Source organism: Rissa tridactyla, chromosome 1 (assembly GCF_028500815.1).
Source record: "Rissa tridactyla isolate bRisTri1 chromosome 1, bRisTri1.patW.cur.20221130, whole genome shotgun sequence".
Lineage (NCBI taxonomy): Eukaryota > Metazoa > Chordata > Aves > Charadriiformes > Laridae > Rissa > Rissa tridactyla.
Genome location: NC_071466.1, coordinates 25,811,304 through 25,827,792, shown reverse-complemented (window position 1 = coordinate 25,827,792; position 16,489 = coordinate 25,811,304). Strand labels below are relative to the sequence as shown.

Genomic DNA, 16,489 nt, shown 5'->3' with positions numbered 1-16,489 from the left:
GGGCACGGCGGGACCGGCCGTCACCCATAGCCCCGGCCGTGGGGGACACAGGCACCACGGCAGGGGTGGCGATGTAGGTAATCACAGAATCATACAATGGCGGGGGTTGGAAGGGACCGTCGGGGATCATCCAGTGCAACCCCGTGCCACAGGAGGGTCACCCAGAGCAGGTTGGACAGTGTCGTGGTTGGGGCACCTCAAACCAGGACAGACGGGAACGCGTCCAGGCGGGTTTTGAATATCTCCAGAGATGGAGACTCCACCACCTCTCTGGGCAGCCTGTGCCAGGGCTCTGCCACCCTCAAAGTAAAGAAGTTTTTCCTCACGTTGAGATGGAATTTCCTGTGTTCCAGCTTGTGGCCATTACCCCTTGTCCTGTTGGTGGGCATCACTGAAGAGTCTGGCGCCATCGTCTTAACACCTGCCCTTTAGATATTTATAAGTATTGAAGAGGTCCCCTCTCAGTCTTCTCTTCTCCAGGCTAAGCAGACCCAGGTCTCTCAGCCTTTCCTCATAAGTGAGATGCTCCAGTCCCTGGATCATCTTTGTAGCCCTCCGCTGGACTCTTTCCAGTAGTTCCTTGTCTTTCTTGAACTGTGGAGCCCAGAACTGGACACAGTACTCCAGATGTGGCCAGGGCAGAGAAAAGGGGAGGATGACCTCCCTCGACCTGCTGGCCACACTTTTTAATGCATCCCAGGAGACCATTGGCCTTCTTGGCCACAAGGGCACGTTGCTGCTTCATGGTCAACTTGTTGTCCACCAGGACTCCCAGGTCCCTCTCTGCAGAATGATAATAAAAGTTCTCATGATTGCATTTGTGGGACACTTCTGCCTCTGCCAGTTTTTCCTGATCACAGAGTCAAATTAACACCCGGTAAACAAATAGGTGGTTTATAGTGGATTATTGAATGGGTATTTTTCTGGGAATATACGTATGGGTCAGTGCCTGCCAGGGAAGCATAATGGTGCCGCAGATGACACCAGACATCGTCACAAGGCTTGCCGTTCCTTGTCTGGCTGCCTTCCAGCTCTCCCTCACTCCAAGTTAATTTCTCTTTCACTTTCAAATGAACAAGAAAATAATTAAATAAATAAGCAGACACACAAATTTGCTTTTCAGCAAAACTTGTAGCTCAAACAGTAATCATCACTTTTGCTATACTTAAACTCTTGCTCAGGGGTTTTACTCCCGTTAGGGAAGCAAACGTTGTGATATAGGCAGAGGCTCTTTGTTGTACCTTTGAAGCCTTATCTACACGTACGGCCTGTGTTACAGCTATCTCTGTCAGTATTGTTATATTCCCGATGAGACAGTGCTCATTGTTTCAATCAGCTGTTAAAATCAGCAGCAGGCACGAGATCAAATGGGAGTTTTATGATCTGTGTCTAATGCTGGGCAACTCAATTAATTTTTAGTAAGTCCTCTGGGCAAATGCATGAAGGGGGGCGGTGAAGGGGTTCCCGGTTCGAGAGGCCGACCAGATGCTCCACAGCATCCTCCTGCCTGGGAGTCCCCGCGACGATGCCCGGAGGCACCAGGAGAAGAGCCAGGAGCTCAGGACCTACTCACAGAGGCATGAGACAGCGAGTGCCTGGGAGTCTGGGGACACCTGGGCAGAAATGTCTGTTGTCTGCATCCCAGCCCCAGCCTGGCCCTTTGGCAGCTGGGATCCGGTATAGCATCCTGGAAAGGCTTCCCTTACTCAGTGCCCATCTGATCAGGCTGATGTTACAGCCTCATACAGCAGGACAGTCACTGTCATAGGATATATCCTTATTTCCCGGCAACGCAATAACTTCCTTATTTCTGCCTGTGCTCAAACACACTGTGCTCGCATCTGTCTGCAGTTGGAAGTGCCAAGTACGATCCCTGTGGCACCATAAGTGAGTCTCTTATCCTTAAAAGACCTTCCTTTAAGGTTTGTCTTCCCTGCTGAAAAAAAGCTGCATTCCCCACCCCCAGCCCCACCACGCTGGACTAAAAATGCTACGCTTGAGTTACAGAGACAATGAAGATAAAGCATCTCAGCTGGTAAAGTCGCTGAGAGCATCCCTCCGGCTGGCACAAAGGAGGACCCGGACGAGACAGGCGCTGGCAGGTTTAGCTGTGGTGGTTTAAGGCATGAAGCCCCCCCACCAGCTCTGCCAGAGTTTTCCAGCCCCCAGCAGAGCGGGCAGGACAGGAGACAGGAGACCGCACCGCGGTTCACAATTCAGAATATTATTTATTCTGAAGTGAACGAAACCGCCCAGCACCTCAGCCGCTCATTTTCAGAAAGCAGCAGTGCCATTTGTCGTGTCCAAAGGCATCACCATGAAAGCGTCGGTGACGGAGACTTACAGAGGAGGCAGGTTTTCACTGCCCTCGTTTTACGTTACTGCTTGAAAGGACCCACTGGCTGTATCAAAACAGGGACAATAACTGAGAAAGCTCAAATTCACGCAAAACATTAATCAGCCTGCCAAGACCTATTATATGAAAAAAACCAAATACATGTCGGCATTGAGTTTCTTCCCTCAATAGAACATTTTTGCAAACATTTATCACTCCCAGCACTTGACTTCTGATCATGGAGCTATTGCACTCTAAAAGATATTTCTTGCTATTATTACAGCTAATTAAAAGCTACGTAGCTGTAGAACGTGGGCTCCACTTTATTTTTAGATTCTGTGCAGAAGTGAAATTATCTGCTGTAGATAATTCACATAAACTTGTTTTTCTTCAACATTTGGAAGAAAGATTTGTAGCCCATATACACGTACAATGCAAGATTTCTTATGCGACTCCAACAAACAGAAGGGATAACAAAAAATTGCCGCTTACACTGTAAAGAGTGAGAAAAAATGATGGGAAACTGAAGCAGTAGCTGGCTTTTATAAATGTAGGCAGAGCAGTTCTGAGCATAGTTTCAAGTTGAAACCACTTTGTTGATGTATTTAGGAACAAGCTGCTGCAGCTACAGAGAGGTGGCAGAATAGCCTCACACATAGACCTGGAAAATACAAGGCAGTGAGGAACCCATGGCCCAGAGCAGGGACAGCCTGTCTGTGACCACACAGGACTGGATACGGCCCTGATGGAAGTGGAGAACGGAGCAACCACATGCCATGGCCGTGGTTGACCTGGCGAGCTCCCCAAGTCTTCCTCCATCCATAAGGCATGGTTGGCACAGTTGGAGGCACCTTTTGCTGTGCATCCAGGCTTCATCCCTTGTGTTTAAACAAGCAGCGGGACATCTCAGTGGCTGTGTTTGCCCTGAGGGACATGATGGGACCAGGAACCAAGCTGGGTTGCCAGTCATCCACACGGCGTGTTAGCGTGCGGTGCCTGGGCACAGCCTGGGGGGTGGCACGCAGGAGGGACCGTTCCCAGCAAGCATCAGAGATGGGATTGCACTGCTTCCCGTTTCCTTCATCCCGCACAGTCTCCCAGCCCTGTCTTGGGAGGCTTTGCAGCCACAGACTTCCCCCCTGCCCCACCCCAATTCATGCAATACAAACCCTGTTTCATGCAATAAAACACCACCCTTGTGGGCTGCAGCACAGCTATTGCATTAGTTCAGACAGCATAAATTAAATATATAAAAAAAAAAAGAAGGGAAATATCTGCACATTAATACCAATGTCTTAGGGCCACAGGGCTGCCAGATTGGAGACCAGGGTCAAGCACTACGCAGCACGGATATAGCCAGTCTGTGTCACTTGGCCTTGGGATCAGAGAGCGGTTCCTGGCTCTGTTTACTTAGTGGTAAATACAGAGCTGGTGATGCCAGAAGGCGGCACAAGGCTTATTTCTTTGCAGAAATAAGCAAGAGGCACAACCGGTGTTCAGCGTTGCGGATTACCCGGGAATAATGCAAGCCAGAAAAAAAAAAAAGTCATCCCCCTGCCAAAAGCCTCACCCCTGTATGCCGAGATCAAGATCATATTAAGGGTATTAGCTCTGGAAGACTTTTAAAAGTTTTCTGTACCAGGGAGGACGCAGCTCGGATCTGCACGAGGGAGGGTCCACAGAGCAGCTCCTGGGCTGCATTGCCGGGAGCACGAGCACTGCTGAGGGCACACGGAAAAGCTGAGGGCACACGGAAAAGCTGAGGGCTTTTCCCTGCTGCAGGCAGGGAGAAGGGCTGGGGGCTGCTGCCTGCGGGCAGGTATCCAGCACACACGGATACCTGGAGCTGACAGCCCGCCTGCGGCCCAGTGCCCTCATCTGGCTGGGTAAGATGCTAAAGCTACCATCTCCAAAGGGAAGTTTTCCTTAGTCTTCCAGGTCTGGGCCACACACATTTTACCAGCAAAATGATCGCCGTTGAAAGTATGATTTTTTGCACTTTTTTTTTTTTAGTTTAGATAATTACTGTAGTCCCATCATCTATTTGTATTTAAGCGCCATCTTAAACTTCAGTTACACCATCGAAAACCCAAGTGCTGACATACTTGTGCCGTAATGAAGCTGTCTGGTACTGACCTGGGTATCTTCTGCTCTTGAATAGCTGTAACAACGTAAGCTCTTCCCTATTGCATCAACAGGAGGGGTGACTGTCACTTAAGCTGTTATCAGTGTAATTAGAGTGGGACAACTCTTGTGTCTCGATAAACGCCGAGGAGGTGGCTTTGACTGCGACTGCTGCTCTTCTCATCAGGGGAGAGACTGCTTTGTCACAACTCCCCGAATAAACACGTGCTGTAAAGATGTAGTGGAACTCTATCTAAATTACAGCTAAACGAGTTGATTCCCTCATCTGTAAATGTTGGCTGGCTAATTTAATGAGAAAGAAAAGGCTGCAGCCAGAGCAAATCTATCATGTAAAGCAAACAGTCTTGCCAGAAAAATATCAACTTAATCTAACAAGTCGATTGCTCTTTTATTCAAATTCTGAGGACTATCTTGTACGCTCAAATTACTAGTGACTGAAAACCCTGCAAAAATATATTGCATTAGGCACGCTAGCAGCAATAGCCTGCTCATTTTTGAGTGGACTACAACCAAGCGGTGAGGATGACTTCAAATACTCTTTTCAAATGGCTTGGATTATTTTAAGCCATAAATTCAAAGTCTTCTGGGATCACAATAGTTGCCTCTCTGAGCTGTGTTACTGCTTGATAACAGCAGCGAAACACTGCAGGCAGATGATAAAGCAGTTTGATGTGAGCTCTTGTGAATGACACCATGGAAGAAATCTGTCCCATGAGACCTGAGGAATGCCAACCATGAAGAAGAGTAATTGCGGTCAGATAAAAATGGCAGCTTGCTCAACACATCGACTTCCTATCTGAATAAATACAATTGAGCACATTTGCTTGGACAAAGGGGACTTTTTGTGTGAATAATTTCTAATCATCGTGACTAAAGATTGCACAATTTAAGTAACATATATACAGTTCTCATTTTTTTTTCCGGATTTGTGTTGAGGAGACATTCCAGTTGAGGAAAACTCAACTGTTGTGACAGCCTGAGCAGTGTGACTCTTGGCATTTTATGAATTCTCATGGATTTATGCAGTTGCATGCATATATGCATAAATATACGGATATGCAACTGCATATATGTAGCCAGCAGTCTGTTTGCAGGCCTGCATCTAGTGCCTTTTGAGCCACAGAAAACGGGGGGTCCTTAGATCCGGGCAATTCCCATTCAAATAGCAGTGTCTCAGACAACAGGATGGTCACATCCCAGCAGAACCACTTCCCTCCCACTCCTCTGCCTGGAGGTGGGATTTAGAGACCAGCAGAGCCCAGAATGGGAGAACAAGAATCTCTGATGTTAAACCTCGAGTGCAGGTTGGTGGCTGCTCACCCAGATCGGGCTGCCATCGAGTGAGTGACACACTGTGCCCAAGTGGCACCTTGCTGACCGTGGGTGGGGTGGGAAGGTCTGATTCTCCAGTCCTTTCCCCTTCTGTCCCCACACCTCCAAGGCTAGCAGCCAGCCTGATCCTGCGCTTGCTGCAGCCCCGCTGCTGGTCCGACCCGTGCCCGAGCCTCTTCATTTCACTAGCCCTGCTCAAACCGCTTCGGCCTTCACTGCACAGCAGGACTGCGGTCCTGGTCTCCTCACAGTGGCTCCAGCACTTGTTGGAGCTGCTCTGAGCCACCCCAGCATGGCAAAAAAACTAACATGACAGCAAAAGCCAAGTGATCCGCCCTCTCCTGAGTTAGCATATTGAGCTGTATCAGCAACAAGGCTGCAGTGTACCCGGGATGGAGGTGAGGAGGCAAGACTCTCATTGAGGGCTGCCTTGGCATCACCACCAGTCTTTTTTTTTGGGTGGGGAGGTCATTTTCTGCCAGGTCGTTAAACAGAACTGCCCCACAAAGGGGTTCAGTGAGTGCCAGCATTGGTACATGGGGTGGGATGGGGAGAGCAGGAACAGGAAAGAAGGAAAGAAGGACACGGAGCAAAGAGGAGAAGGACTTTTGGCAGAGCTCTTTAGATTTGCTCAGCTGTATCACGTAGCTCTGCTGACTAAAAGGCAGCTGGTCACCCGGAAAACCTCCCCTACCCAACGGCCAGACCAGCTCCCCTTCCTCCCTGCATGCCGGGCTGGGGGATGCGCAGGGAACGGGGTGGGAAGGAGCGGGCGGGGGGAAGGATGGCCAGTGGGAGCCCCTGCTCCACCTAACATCAGTTGTGAAACCACAGCCTGAGCGCTGAAGCTCACAGCCTACACTGCAGGCTGGCTTAGGGAACTGAGATGCAGTTTTAAAAATTTCAAGAAAATGGTTTTAGAAAATCAGTCCCTGTGCAATGTAACAAGCGATTGCACTTCCACAAGTGAGGGAGCAGAAGCAGAAGAAGGGGCTGCAGGCTGTGGGATGCAACAGCACTCACTTAAAGGTAACATTGCATGCCAGCCATGTTGCTTCTCCACCCACACAAAGAAACAAATGGCCAAATGAAAGGACATGTGTAGCTGAGTTGTCCTGTACGATCAGTGGATGGAGAAGGGAACTACCTGTGCAGAAAGCAGAGATGCATCCCTGTTCAGAAACCACAGGTAGGGAGAAGGACCTGGACGTAAACTTAAGAGCATGTTAAAGCTAAGTTAGGGGTATGTATGCACCCAGCTCTCCTCCAGCAGCTCCCCTTTGTCCGTTACATCCCTATCCATCACTTTGGAGATCCACCACTGATAGTTCAAGCCCCTGCTCCATCGACCATCTTCACTACAGCGTTCTCCGTCCTTCACCTGGATTGACTCTTGATTCATCTGAGGAGGAGGCAGAAGAGAAAGAAGATGTGACTATTAAAAAACAGCAGCAAGAACGATCTCAGAAATTTTACATCAAGCATTCAGCCTCACTGGTAAAGTGACTGAATTCACTTGGTAGCGAAGCAGTTTTTCCCTTAGAATTAATGGGACAGGGGAGGAGGTACCAGGGACTTAAGAAATACAGCTTACATACACAAGAACGATGTAAAATGATGTAGAGGATAAAGAGGCAGGAGCAGGACTGTCCAGATCATCACCTGGCCGGGGGGGGGGCGGGCGGGTGTACAGGCAGTCCATTGTCTTTGCTGTCATACCCATGCGTGAATACACAGCACACAGCTTTTACTGTGAGCATTTTCAATGCCTCTTTCTGAACAGCCACATTCAGCATCATCTTCCTCAGATGAATCAAGATCAGTAAAGTCAATCAAGTGTGAAGGGCAGAAACGGAGGATAATGCTTGGGTGCTCCATCGCTCAGATGAAGCAGCCAAGATCATTTCGAACAGTGATCTGCTCATTAATTCTGATGGGAAAAACTGCTTCACTATCCATTGCATGGCCAACGCTCGCACTTTTCAGGAGGACATTCTCAGTGGGAAGGAGGAGTACGGCTGTGCATGCTTTGTACGCAGTAGCCAAAGTAAGGGCTGAAGGCACTTCACAGCTCTTCCAGGCCCATGATTTCAGTTCCTGAGGCACTGAATGTTGCTGCAGGGTGAACAGGAAAACCCAAACGGAGCTTTGTATTTGAAAGTGTTTACGCTGTTGGGGAGCCAGGCTGGTTGTGGGGACTTAGGCAGGTCGGCTATGAGACTGCACTGCGGTGAGGTGTTTCTACAGAGGGCTGTGGGCCTTGCCAGGCCTGCTGGACATTCCCATTGTACAGTTTGCTAGCAATGCAGTGGTTGGAGTAGGTTGTTGTAAAATCATGCCCAAAGGCAGTCTCGTCATCTGCCTGCTTGTCTGATTTTCACCAGGGCTTTGCAAGTCAGCAGTAGGAAACTATGTCCAACTCTTTCCAGCTCTCCCTGTTTGGACCTGTGATAAATCAGACATGTAGTATTCATAGAGGAGGTAAAGAACAGAGTAATTTCTTAACAGAAGGTTAATTTCTGGTAGGATTGCTTCTTTTGAAGTCTCACAGCTCAGGACGCACCCTGACAGTGGTGACCAGGGAATACAGAGCACAGTCGAGTCCTGGCCGAGACAAGCCAGCGTTGCCGGAGCAATGGTAGATCTACAGGCACACAAATGCCTTTCTCTGCATCTCCTCCTGGGAGAGCTGTGAACTGTAAAAACCAAGAATAAATCAGAAACAGGACCATCTCAGCTTTATCATGGTATCAGCTAGATTTCCTGGGAGTACATTTAGATAACAGCACTAAAGAAAATACCAGCTGGTTTACAGTAGAGCTGCTGTTAGCCATAGCACTCAACTGCTGGCAGAGCTGCAGCAGGTAATTTTCAGGGAAAACTTGTTGTGCATAAACATGTGAGGGGGGAAAACATAGCACAAATGGACCAGGAGGAAAAAAACAGCCGCACAGTCACAGCCAGGAAAGCAAAGGGAACTGACACTTGCGTGGATGCAGAATAATGAGGTTTGTGGAGATATGATTGACAGCGGGGCTTAGCAGTAGCCCTGAATGGCAGGGGCTGTCTTCCAGGAAACAGTATGGCAAATGAAGTGGAAGAAGGAAAAATTATAACAGTGAATCTGACAGGTTGCAAGGCAGGAGAATGCTTTGGCAGGCTGGCAAGCAGCAGTGACACACTGGCTGCAGCCCTTCTCCTGAGGGCAGCTCAGTCCAGCAGCACAGAGAGACGGAGCGGTGAGAAGAGGGCTCAGCCCTGGAAGAGGTTTCTGCACGCTGCAGACAACTGAAAATCTTACAAGAAGGATCATTTTTTACACAGGGCTTATATTAAAACCTGTGCTGTCTTGTGTGTCATTGTCTTGTCTTCTTATCTGCCAAGCTTCTCTGGCTTTGTGGTACCCTCCAGTAACACCCTTCATTTCAGAGATGGTGTTTCAGTGTTTTACTGTCAAACGTCTGATCTCATGCTTCCCTGTGCACCAGGGTGCAGCAACTGGGACCACAGCCTGTGATCAATGGCCCCGGGGGCTTCAGGGAGCATTTAAGGTTCTTTCTTCCTTTGCTTTCTGCTAGGGAAAGTTCTGCTGCAGAGACATCATGGGGCTTGAGGTTTCCCTGCAGATGCTGAGGGTAGCTCCTTGCCAACAGGGACTTCAGTTTGAAGAGGGGATGGCTGGAAGAGGCCGAGGCTAGCCGAGTCCCCAGCCCATCTGCCCGTGCAGGTTTGATGGTTTCTCAGGGATTATCACAGTGCCGGGGCATCATCAGCCTCCAGAGGGTTTGTACGCGATAGAGAAGAGAGACAGCTGAGGGATAAGGACTTTCTTCCGGCTTCCCCAAGAGCCAGGGAAAAAAAGGCTGCTCCAGGGCTCCTTGCAAGCATTTATTATACAGCCTCCCCCAGGGCAGGCCACCGGGCAGCCTCCTTCACAGTGGATGTTTCCCTTCGGATACTGCCTTTTGCGCTTGACTTTCTCTGCAATGAGGCTGCGTGGACTACGAAGCAAGCGACAAAAAAAAAAAAATCCTCATTTAAAAAACCATAATGTATTTGCTCTTCTGTGAAGAAAAGGTTTATAATTAAGTCCTCCAGAGAGGGTCGGAGGTCTGAAATGGGATTTTCTCCCCCTTCTGTTTCTTTACCTTCTTTCCTCTTCAGCACAGACTTGTTTCACAAAACTTTTCATTTCAGGCACTTGACCTGTTGTCCTAGGTATTGTAGTCAACCAAACTCAACTCTAAGCCCCTCAGAATAAGGGGATTACTATCTCTCTACGAATTTCGTAAAAGTGCTATAGGAAATGTCAGCTTCACAGTTTCCAGGGTTTGTGTTTAAGGAAAAAGGATTACGGTGGCAGGCAGGGAATTACCAGCTCCTGACCCCTGTAAATGCTGAGGCAGATGTGGATCTTTATCAAACATCTGAGAAAAAACAGAGTAAATCTGCGCCACTGCAGTAAATCTGTGCCACTGCCCCGTTTGCTCTGATGTCCTCTGCCCCCCATCCCAGCGGCGGCTGTGTCCACACGGTCACCCTCATTTGGGGTTCACCCTCACATCTGAGCCCCAGTTGCAGCTGGGGGGCACCCAGGGGTATGGAAAACCCCCTTGGTTTTCCTCCGGTGCGCCCTGGTAAGACTTAATGAACAGCGCAAGCCTACAGCTGCTGCTGGAGCCTGTTTTCCCCAGGCTTGGTACCGCCTGCTTGGATTACCTGTTTCATAAGGTGAGGCGTCTGATGAAAGCTTCTCCTGCAATTAAGGGTGACCCCAGCGCGGGCTGCCTGGGGTAAAGCCAGGCTGCTGAGAGCACCCTGAGGCTGTGTGGCTTCTCTGATGTCTACTAATGCAAGTCAACTCACCTGTCCTCACAGAGGGAGCACATTGGGTACTTGGCTATTGCCTTCATGACATGGGTGGGTACTTGAGATATACGAGATTTCTATTTCCTTATTAAACTTGGCTGAAACTGGCCAAAGGGAATTAGGAATCCAAGAGATTCAAAAGGCAAATGTTTTATTAGCTTCCATCTGAAAACATAAGCAAAGCTCAGCCCAAGTTTCCTGTGTTTCCATTACTCCACCTGACCCAGTGGGCCTGATCCTTTGCCACACTGAGTCCTCCCTCATCGTTTACACCTGGAAGTGTGGGTAAAGTGTTAGCATAGCTCTTCACAGGCACCCTCCCACTAACCACCTCTCCATTTCAGCCCACTGCCCAGCCCTCTCTGACCATGCCCAGGTGTCCAGAACGAGCCGTGGCATCTGGTGGAGCTCATGGCAGCTCTTCCTGGGGAGAAAGAAGGTGGAGGAGAACCATTCTAGAAGAGTGTGCGGATATAGGAGCAGCATGGGACAATATACTATGTATGGGAAAGAAAGAAAGAAAAAAAAAAAGGGAAAAAAAAAAAAATCTGGGAAGAACCAAGTCATGGAAAAAAACAGAAACTACAATGAAAGTGTAGAATGAGCTAAAATAAATTCAGAATTAACCTGATGCAAATTTACTTGCAACCTCCTTGCGTTATTCAGTTAGAGACCACAGTGCATATGTCAGGGTAAAAGCTGTATGTATTATTCAGGAATTCCTTCCCAAGGATTAACCGCTTGCTGGAAGGAATACTGTTCATTTCATTTCCTATAAGGAGAGCATCCATATTTATTAAAAAAATCTCAGAGGCAGGAGATGAGAGGACATCTGGCAGTGGTTCTTATCCCGTAAGTGGTCTCCAAGCTAGAAATCAGACTTGAAGTAAACAAACAAACCTGGGCATGCTCATTTTGCTGTTCTGAATAATGAGCAGTATGTATAGCTCCTAATTACGGTGACATCTGCTTTACGGTGACAACTGATGTTTCTTCCCAAAACCACTATTGACATTATCAACATACACAATCAGAAGTCATCCCAATATGTGCAGGCAATTAGCGATAATCCCATTTCAAATAAGAAGTAAATCTACCACAGGACTTAACATCTATCTGGAGAGTAAGAATCTTCGCATCATATTTAAATGAGTTTCCTTAATTAAAGTGACACTGAAGTTGGTTCATATTTCTGAAAGTGCATCTCTCCGTCTGTCATCACAGGTTAAGGCAGTTCTCTGAAGCTCTCTCTCATTTCTTTATTAAAAGCTTTTAGAATTGAGCCAAATTTGATTTTTTTGCAGGCTTGCAGGTATCTTTATACATAGGCTCATCTAAATGTTTCAAATGCTCACAGAGAAAGGACTCATGCTTTAAAAAGCTGTAGCACTGCTGAGCCTCATGCAAGTAGGGACAGATAAGAGTCTTGCCCTGCATCGATCAGCTGTTACCTGTCAGGGTATGATACAACATTCAGCATCGCATGCAACAGTTATACATCTACAGATCAACATTTAGCTTTGTTTCTCCAATTCAAAATCAGATATGAAATCATATGTGAAAAGGTGAAATAATATGAAAAGATAATACTGCCGTTAAGATGGAATTTTATAGCATATATAAAAAGGGACAACTCTGGTGTCAAGTGGCTGTGCAGCTGCACTTGCCTTTAAGGTTTCAAAATGTGGTGCTTATTAGCAAGAAACTGTCTCGTAACTAAATGAGAGCACAAACCCAACTGTCTAAGTCTGTAAATGCAGGACTTTCCTGCATAACTCTATTAATTTGAAAGAGTGAATAACAATATCTGAGCGAACAGTTGTTTCTGCAAGGATCTGGTGGGTTTTTTGCATGTCCGAGATGTTAGCTCTCTAGCTAAACTGATCTTACATCCTCAGCTCAGGCTGTCCTGAGCCTGGATGGTTTAAAAAGGACTATAATCAGGATGGAATTGCAAGCCAGATCTAGGGCATCTGTGCCTGTAGTATTATTTTTGTCTGTCGCATTGTCTACTAGCATTGCTCAATCTCGCTTTGCTTTCTGCACTCGCCCTTGTGGATAGAGTAAATACTGCCTCCAGCTTAGGCTGTGCTTTTTCAATTGCAGGTCTCGAAGCTGACAACAACTAGGAGGTAAGCATTATTAACCAGAGTTGGCCGAAATCTTGGCAGAGCTATTCAAAGCAATTTTTGTGTGAGAGACTGTGTTTAAGATAGGAACCTGCCATGTCAAAGAGCAAGCTTGTCTTTCTGCGTCTGACACAAATCTCCCTGTTAATGTTTTAATAAATGTCACTCCTCAGTCACCTCCTGGGAAAGGATCAGGGTCCAGGACTACTGCTTTTTAAGGGATTGCAGGACAGAGTGCCTTTTTCCAAGTAATAGAGTTTTCTTTCACTTCTGAAAATGAGTCTGGAGTGGTTCATGCCCTGAGTACATAATCATCTCTGGCTTCACATTTCCTGCTGGATTTCTCTCTTTGCACAGGCTTGCATCTATTTGCAAATAATTGCCATTTCCTTTGCCTGTCCTTGAAAACTAGCTCTTGTGTGAGCTAATGTAAAATTCTATCCTCCCTCCATACGGTGTGTCATATTGTGCTTTTCTTAAACCAGCTGATGAGAGGCATTAGACACTGCTCACAGGTGATAAAGAGCCTGTTTTAAAGCCTCGACAATTTAATTTAACTCGCTAATTAGAATAAAAACTTTAATAAGTGTTAGCTAAACTGAAAACGTTAATGCGGGGAGACATTCTTCTATTTGTTGAATTATCGGGGAATTCATAACTATGGCTACACAGCTAAACCATAGATAGAAGAAGGTCAAAAATACAGCCTGTCTGAGCTGCGAGGTGCCTGCAGGCCCTTGAGCTGCTCTGCAGGGACCTTCGGGATCTTCCGAACTGTCACCCGTCAGCAGAGGGCAACACAGGCACAAAAAACACGGGCAAGCTTCACGGGCTCTTTGGAAATGCGTAACCCAAACCCACACCTCCCTCTGCTAACGTGAGCAGGGTCAGGCTTCAAGAGACCCCAGCCAAGGATGAAAAGTTTTGAAAAACCTCTTTTCTCCAAACACAGCTGACAGGCAAATGAAAGAATCAAACTAAGTAGACCAAACGCAGTTGACAAGGTCTCAGTAGAATAATACAGAATTTCTACGTGTAATAACCATGTAGCAACTGACCATGGCAAAACCTGTGAGGTGGCCACATACATTTTAAACGTGAGTTCAATAAAGGAAAACAGGGCACGATCTAAGCTGGAGAAATAAACAAGTGGAAATTCTGGTTTGGCCTTGAAAAGAAAGTTGCAAGAAAGCAATTGTCACCCTTGATGGCAATGGTACAAATACCGCACCAGATCCCGAGGGTGCACAATTCAGCGCAATATGCCTTACACCTGTGTAGCGCCCTGGCATCCCAGGGACTGACGGTATGGAGGGGCTTATCTCCACTCTGCACCTGGGTTTTCCCCCGTGGAGGGTGGACTTCATGTTGGATTGGGCTTCAGGTGAGAGCACACCCGTATGCAATGAGGATGCTCAGCAGAGCCACAACCCAGGCAGAAACAACAGATAGGAAACGTGGCAGGACAGACGCATCCACTGGAGATTTCTGGCCTTTTTTTAAAAATAGTCATTGCTTGTATGCCAAGTCTCTAAGAATATGAAAACCATATCAGGTTGGATCAAATGCCATTTATTCTCTTCTGACAATGACCAGAAGTAGATACCTCCAGAAATGTTTAAGGCAAGGAAATGCCTGTAGAGATACTGCCCAGAACATCCTGCCAGCCAGTAACAACCCACAGGGCAGGGACAGCCTGGACCACACCGGCTGGGCTTGCATTCACCACCCCTCCACTGATTTCTCTGGTGACTCTTTAAACTCTCAGAGACCTTTATCACCCTCCACCTCTTGTGACAAGGAGTTCCACAGAGCCTGTAGTGGTGTTTGAAGAGCCACCTTGGTTTTTACCCTGAAACCTCCTACACACTGGTTTCCTTCATGTGCTTGCACTGGAAGAGATGGTGAAAACCATTCCCTGTTCTCCATCACCCTGGCACTCAGAGGCTGCCTTCGTCTCTCCTGTCACCCCTTCTCCAGCTAGAAGAACTGTAATTTTTATTTCTTGTAGGGAAGCAATTTAATTCCTTTGACCACTTTTGTCATCCTGCTCTGAACCTTTTCCAGTCCTACTCTGACTCCTTGAGAGGGAGTTGAACTTTCCACTTCAGTATTGCAGGGAATAACTGTGAACTGTACTAAAGTAACAACTATAATTGAAGATTACAAAGTTACAACACTATTGCAGTTGTCTATCTATCTGCCTTATCATGATGCAGCAGAGATGTACAATACTTATTATACACCTATAACTTCAACTTATGACAATCAGTAGTCAAATAGAACTAATGAAAAGCAGAGGATGACAAAAATCACTCCTTCTTCTTTATTCCCCATCCTAGAAAGGAAAAGCCTCACAAACGATCATCTTCTTCCCAATTCCGTGACACAGAATCCTGCATCTTATTCTAATGGCAACTGTTCTGATCTCATTCTCATAGTTGGAGCCGCAGTTTCAGGTTTCCAAGCCACGCTCGGCTTTTCTTTTCTCATCATGAGTTCTGCCGTGCCGGCATATCAGGGTTACCATGGTTGCTATGGAATTGAGTTTGCCTTTTGCTGTTAAAAGATGATGGGCTTTCTAATTTAGCAGTAAGCTGCTCCGTGGTCAGGGCCAGGAGGTGCCTCCAGCATCTGGTGCACCAGAGGTAGCTGCTGTTCCCCCTTCAGGCCTTTATGACCCAATTTGCATTTTCCGTATGGGTTCTGACCAAACAACCATTCACCTTTTTTTTTTTTTCCTTCTCTTTATGAAAGACAATCAACCACTAGGGCTCCTTGCACAGACTTTTCCATTTTTGGAATGGGAAAAAGCACAAATGCAAAAGCTGTAGCTGTGGTTGTTACCCGTCTGCTCACTCTGACTGCAAGCATTTATGCAAAACCCTGTGGCAGCCTTTGGGTTCGCTACATCCCCCTCGTCCTGGGAGAGAAGTCAGAGAGCATCTGTTGTTCATTTCAGTGGCCAGTCTGGCCCAAACCACGACTGCATCCTGGGGCATGGTAGTCTGCTGCAAAAGGGTGACAGCTTTTTGCACCAGAGTAGGACAGATGCATGTTGTTGCAGGCGGATAGATCACAGAATCATCACAGAATGGTAGGGGTTGGAAGGGACCTCTGGAGATCATCTAGTCCAACTCCCCTGCCAGAGCAGGGTCACCTAGAGCAGGTTGCACAGGAATGCGTCCAGGTGGGTTTTGAATGTCTCCAGAGACGGAGACTCCACCACCTCTCTGGGCAGCCTGTGCCAGTGCTCTGCCACCCTCAAAGTAAAGAAGTTCCTCCTCATGTTTAGGTGGAACTTCCTATGCTCAAGTTTGTGCCCATTACCCCTTGTCCTGTCCCTGGGCACCACTGAAAAGAGCCTGGCCCCATCCTCCTGACACCCACCCTTTAAGTATTTATAAGCATTGATAAAATATTCCACAGGTTGCTTGCTTAGATCAGCTAGTATTACTTGGCACCCAGGAATAATGTCTCCCGGTGTGGGAATGTATCGCCAATACATGCGGAGCCATGTGGGGGCTCACACGGTTTGCCAGAGCAAGTGCCGTGCTGTGAGACACGGACGCGTGGGTCCAGCCCCTGAATGCCTGGAGGAAATCAAAGCCTCTCCTCCCCATACGGAAGGTGTCTATTCTTCTTGCAGATAAGGAGAGGCCGGCGCGGGACCCGCGGC

General features: G+C 47.5%; 1 protein-coding gene across 1 annotated transcript in view; it reads right to left on the bottom strand.

The window, feature by feature from the left end:
* Nucleotides 1-16,489, bottom strand: part of MTUS2 (microtubule associated scaffold protein 2) — a 351,967-nt gene that overhangs the window by 319,982 nt on the left and 15,496 nt on the right. The window contains exon 4 of the mRNA XM_054220594.1: nucleotides 7,068-7,214. The gene's annotated coding sequence lies outside the window, so the exon portion shown is untranslated. The remainder of the gene's footprint in view (nucleotides 1-7,067; nucleotides 7,215-16,489) is intronic.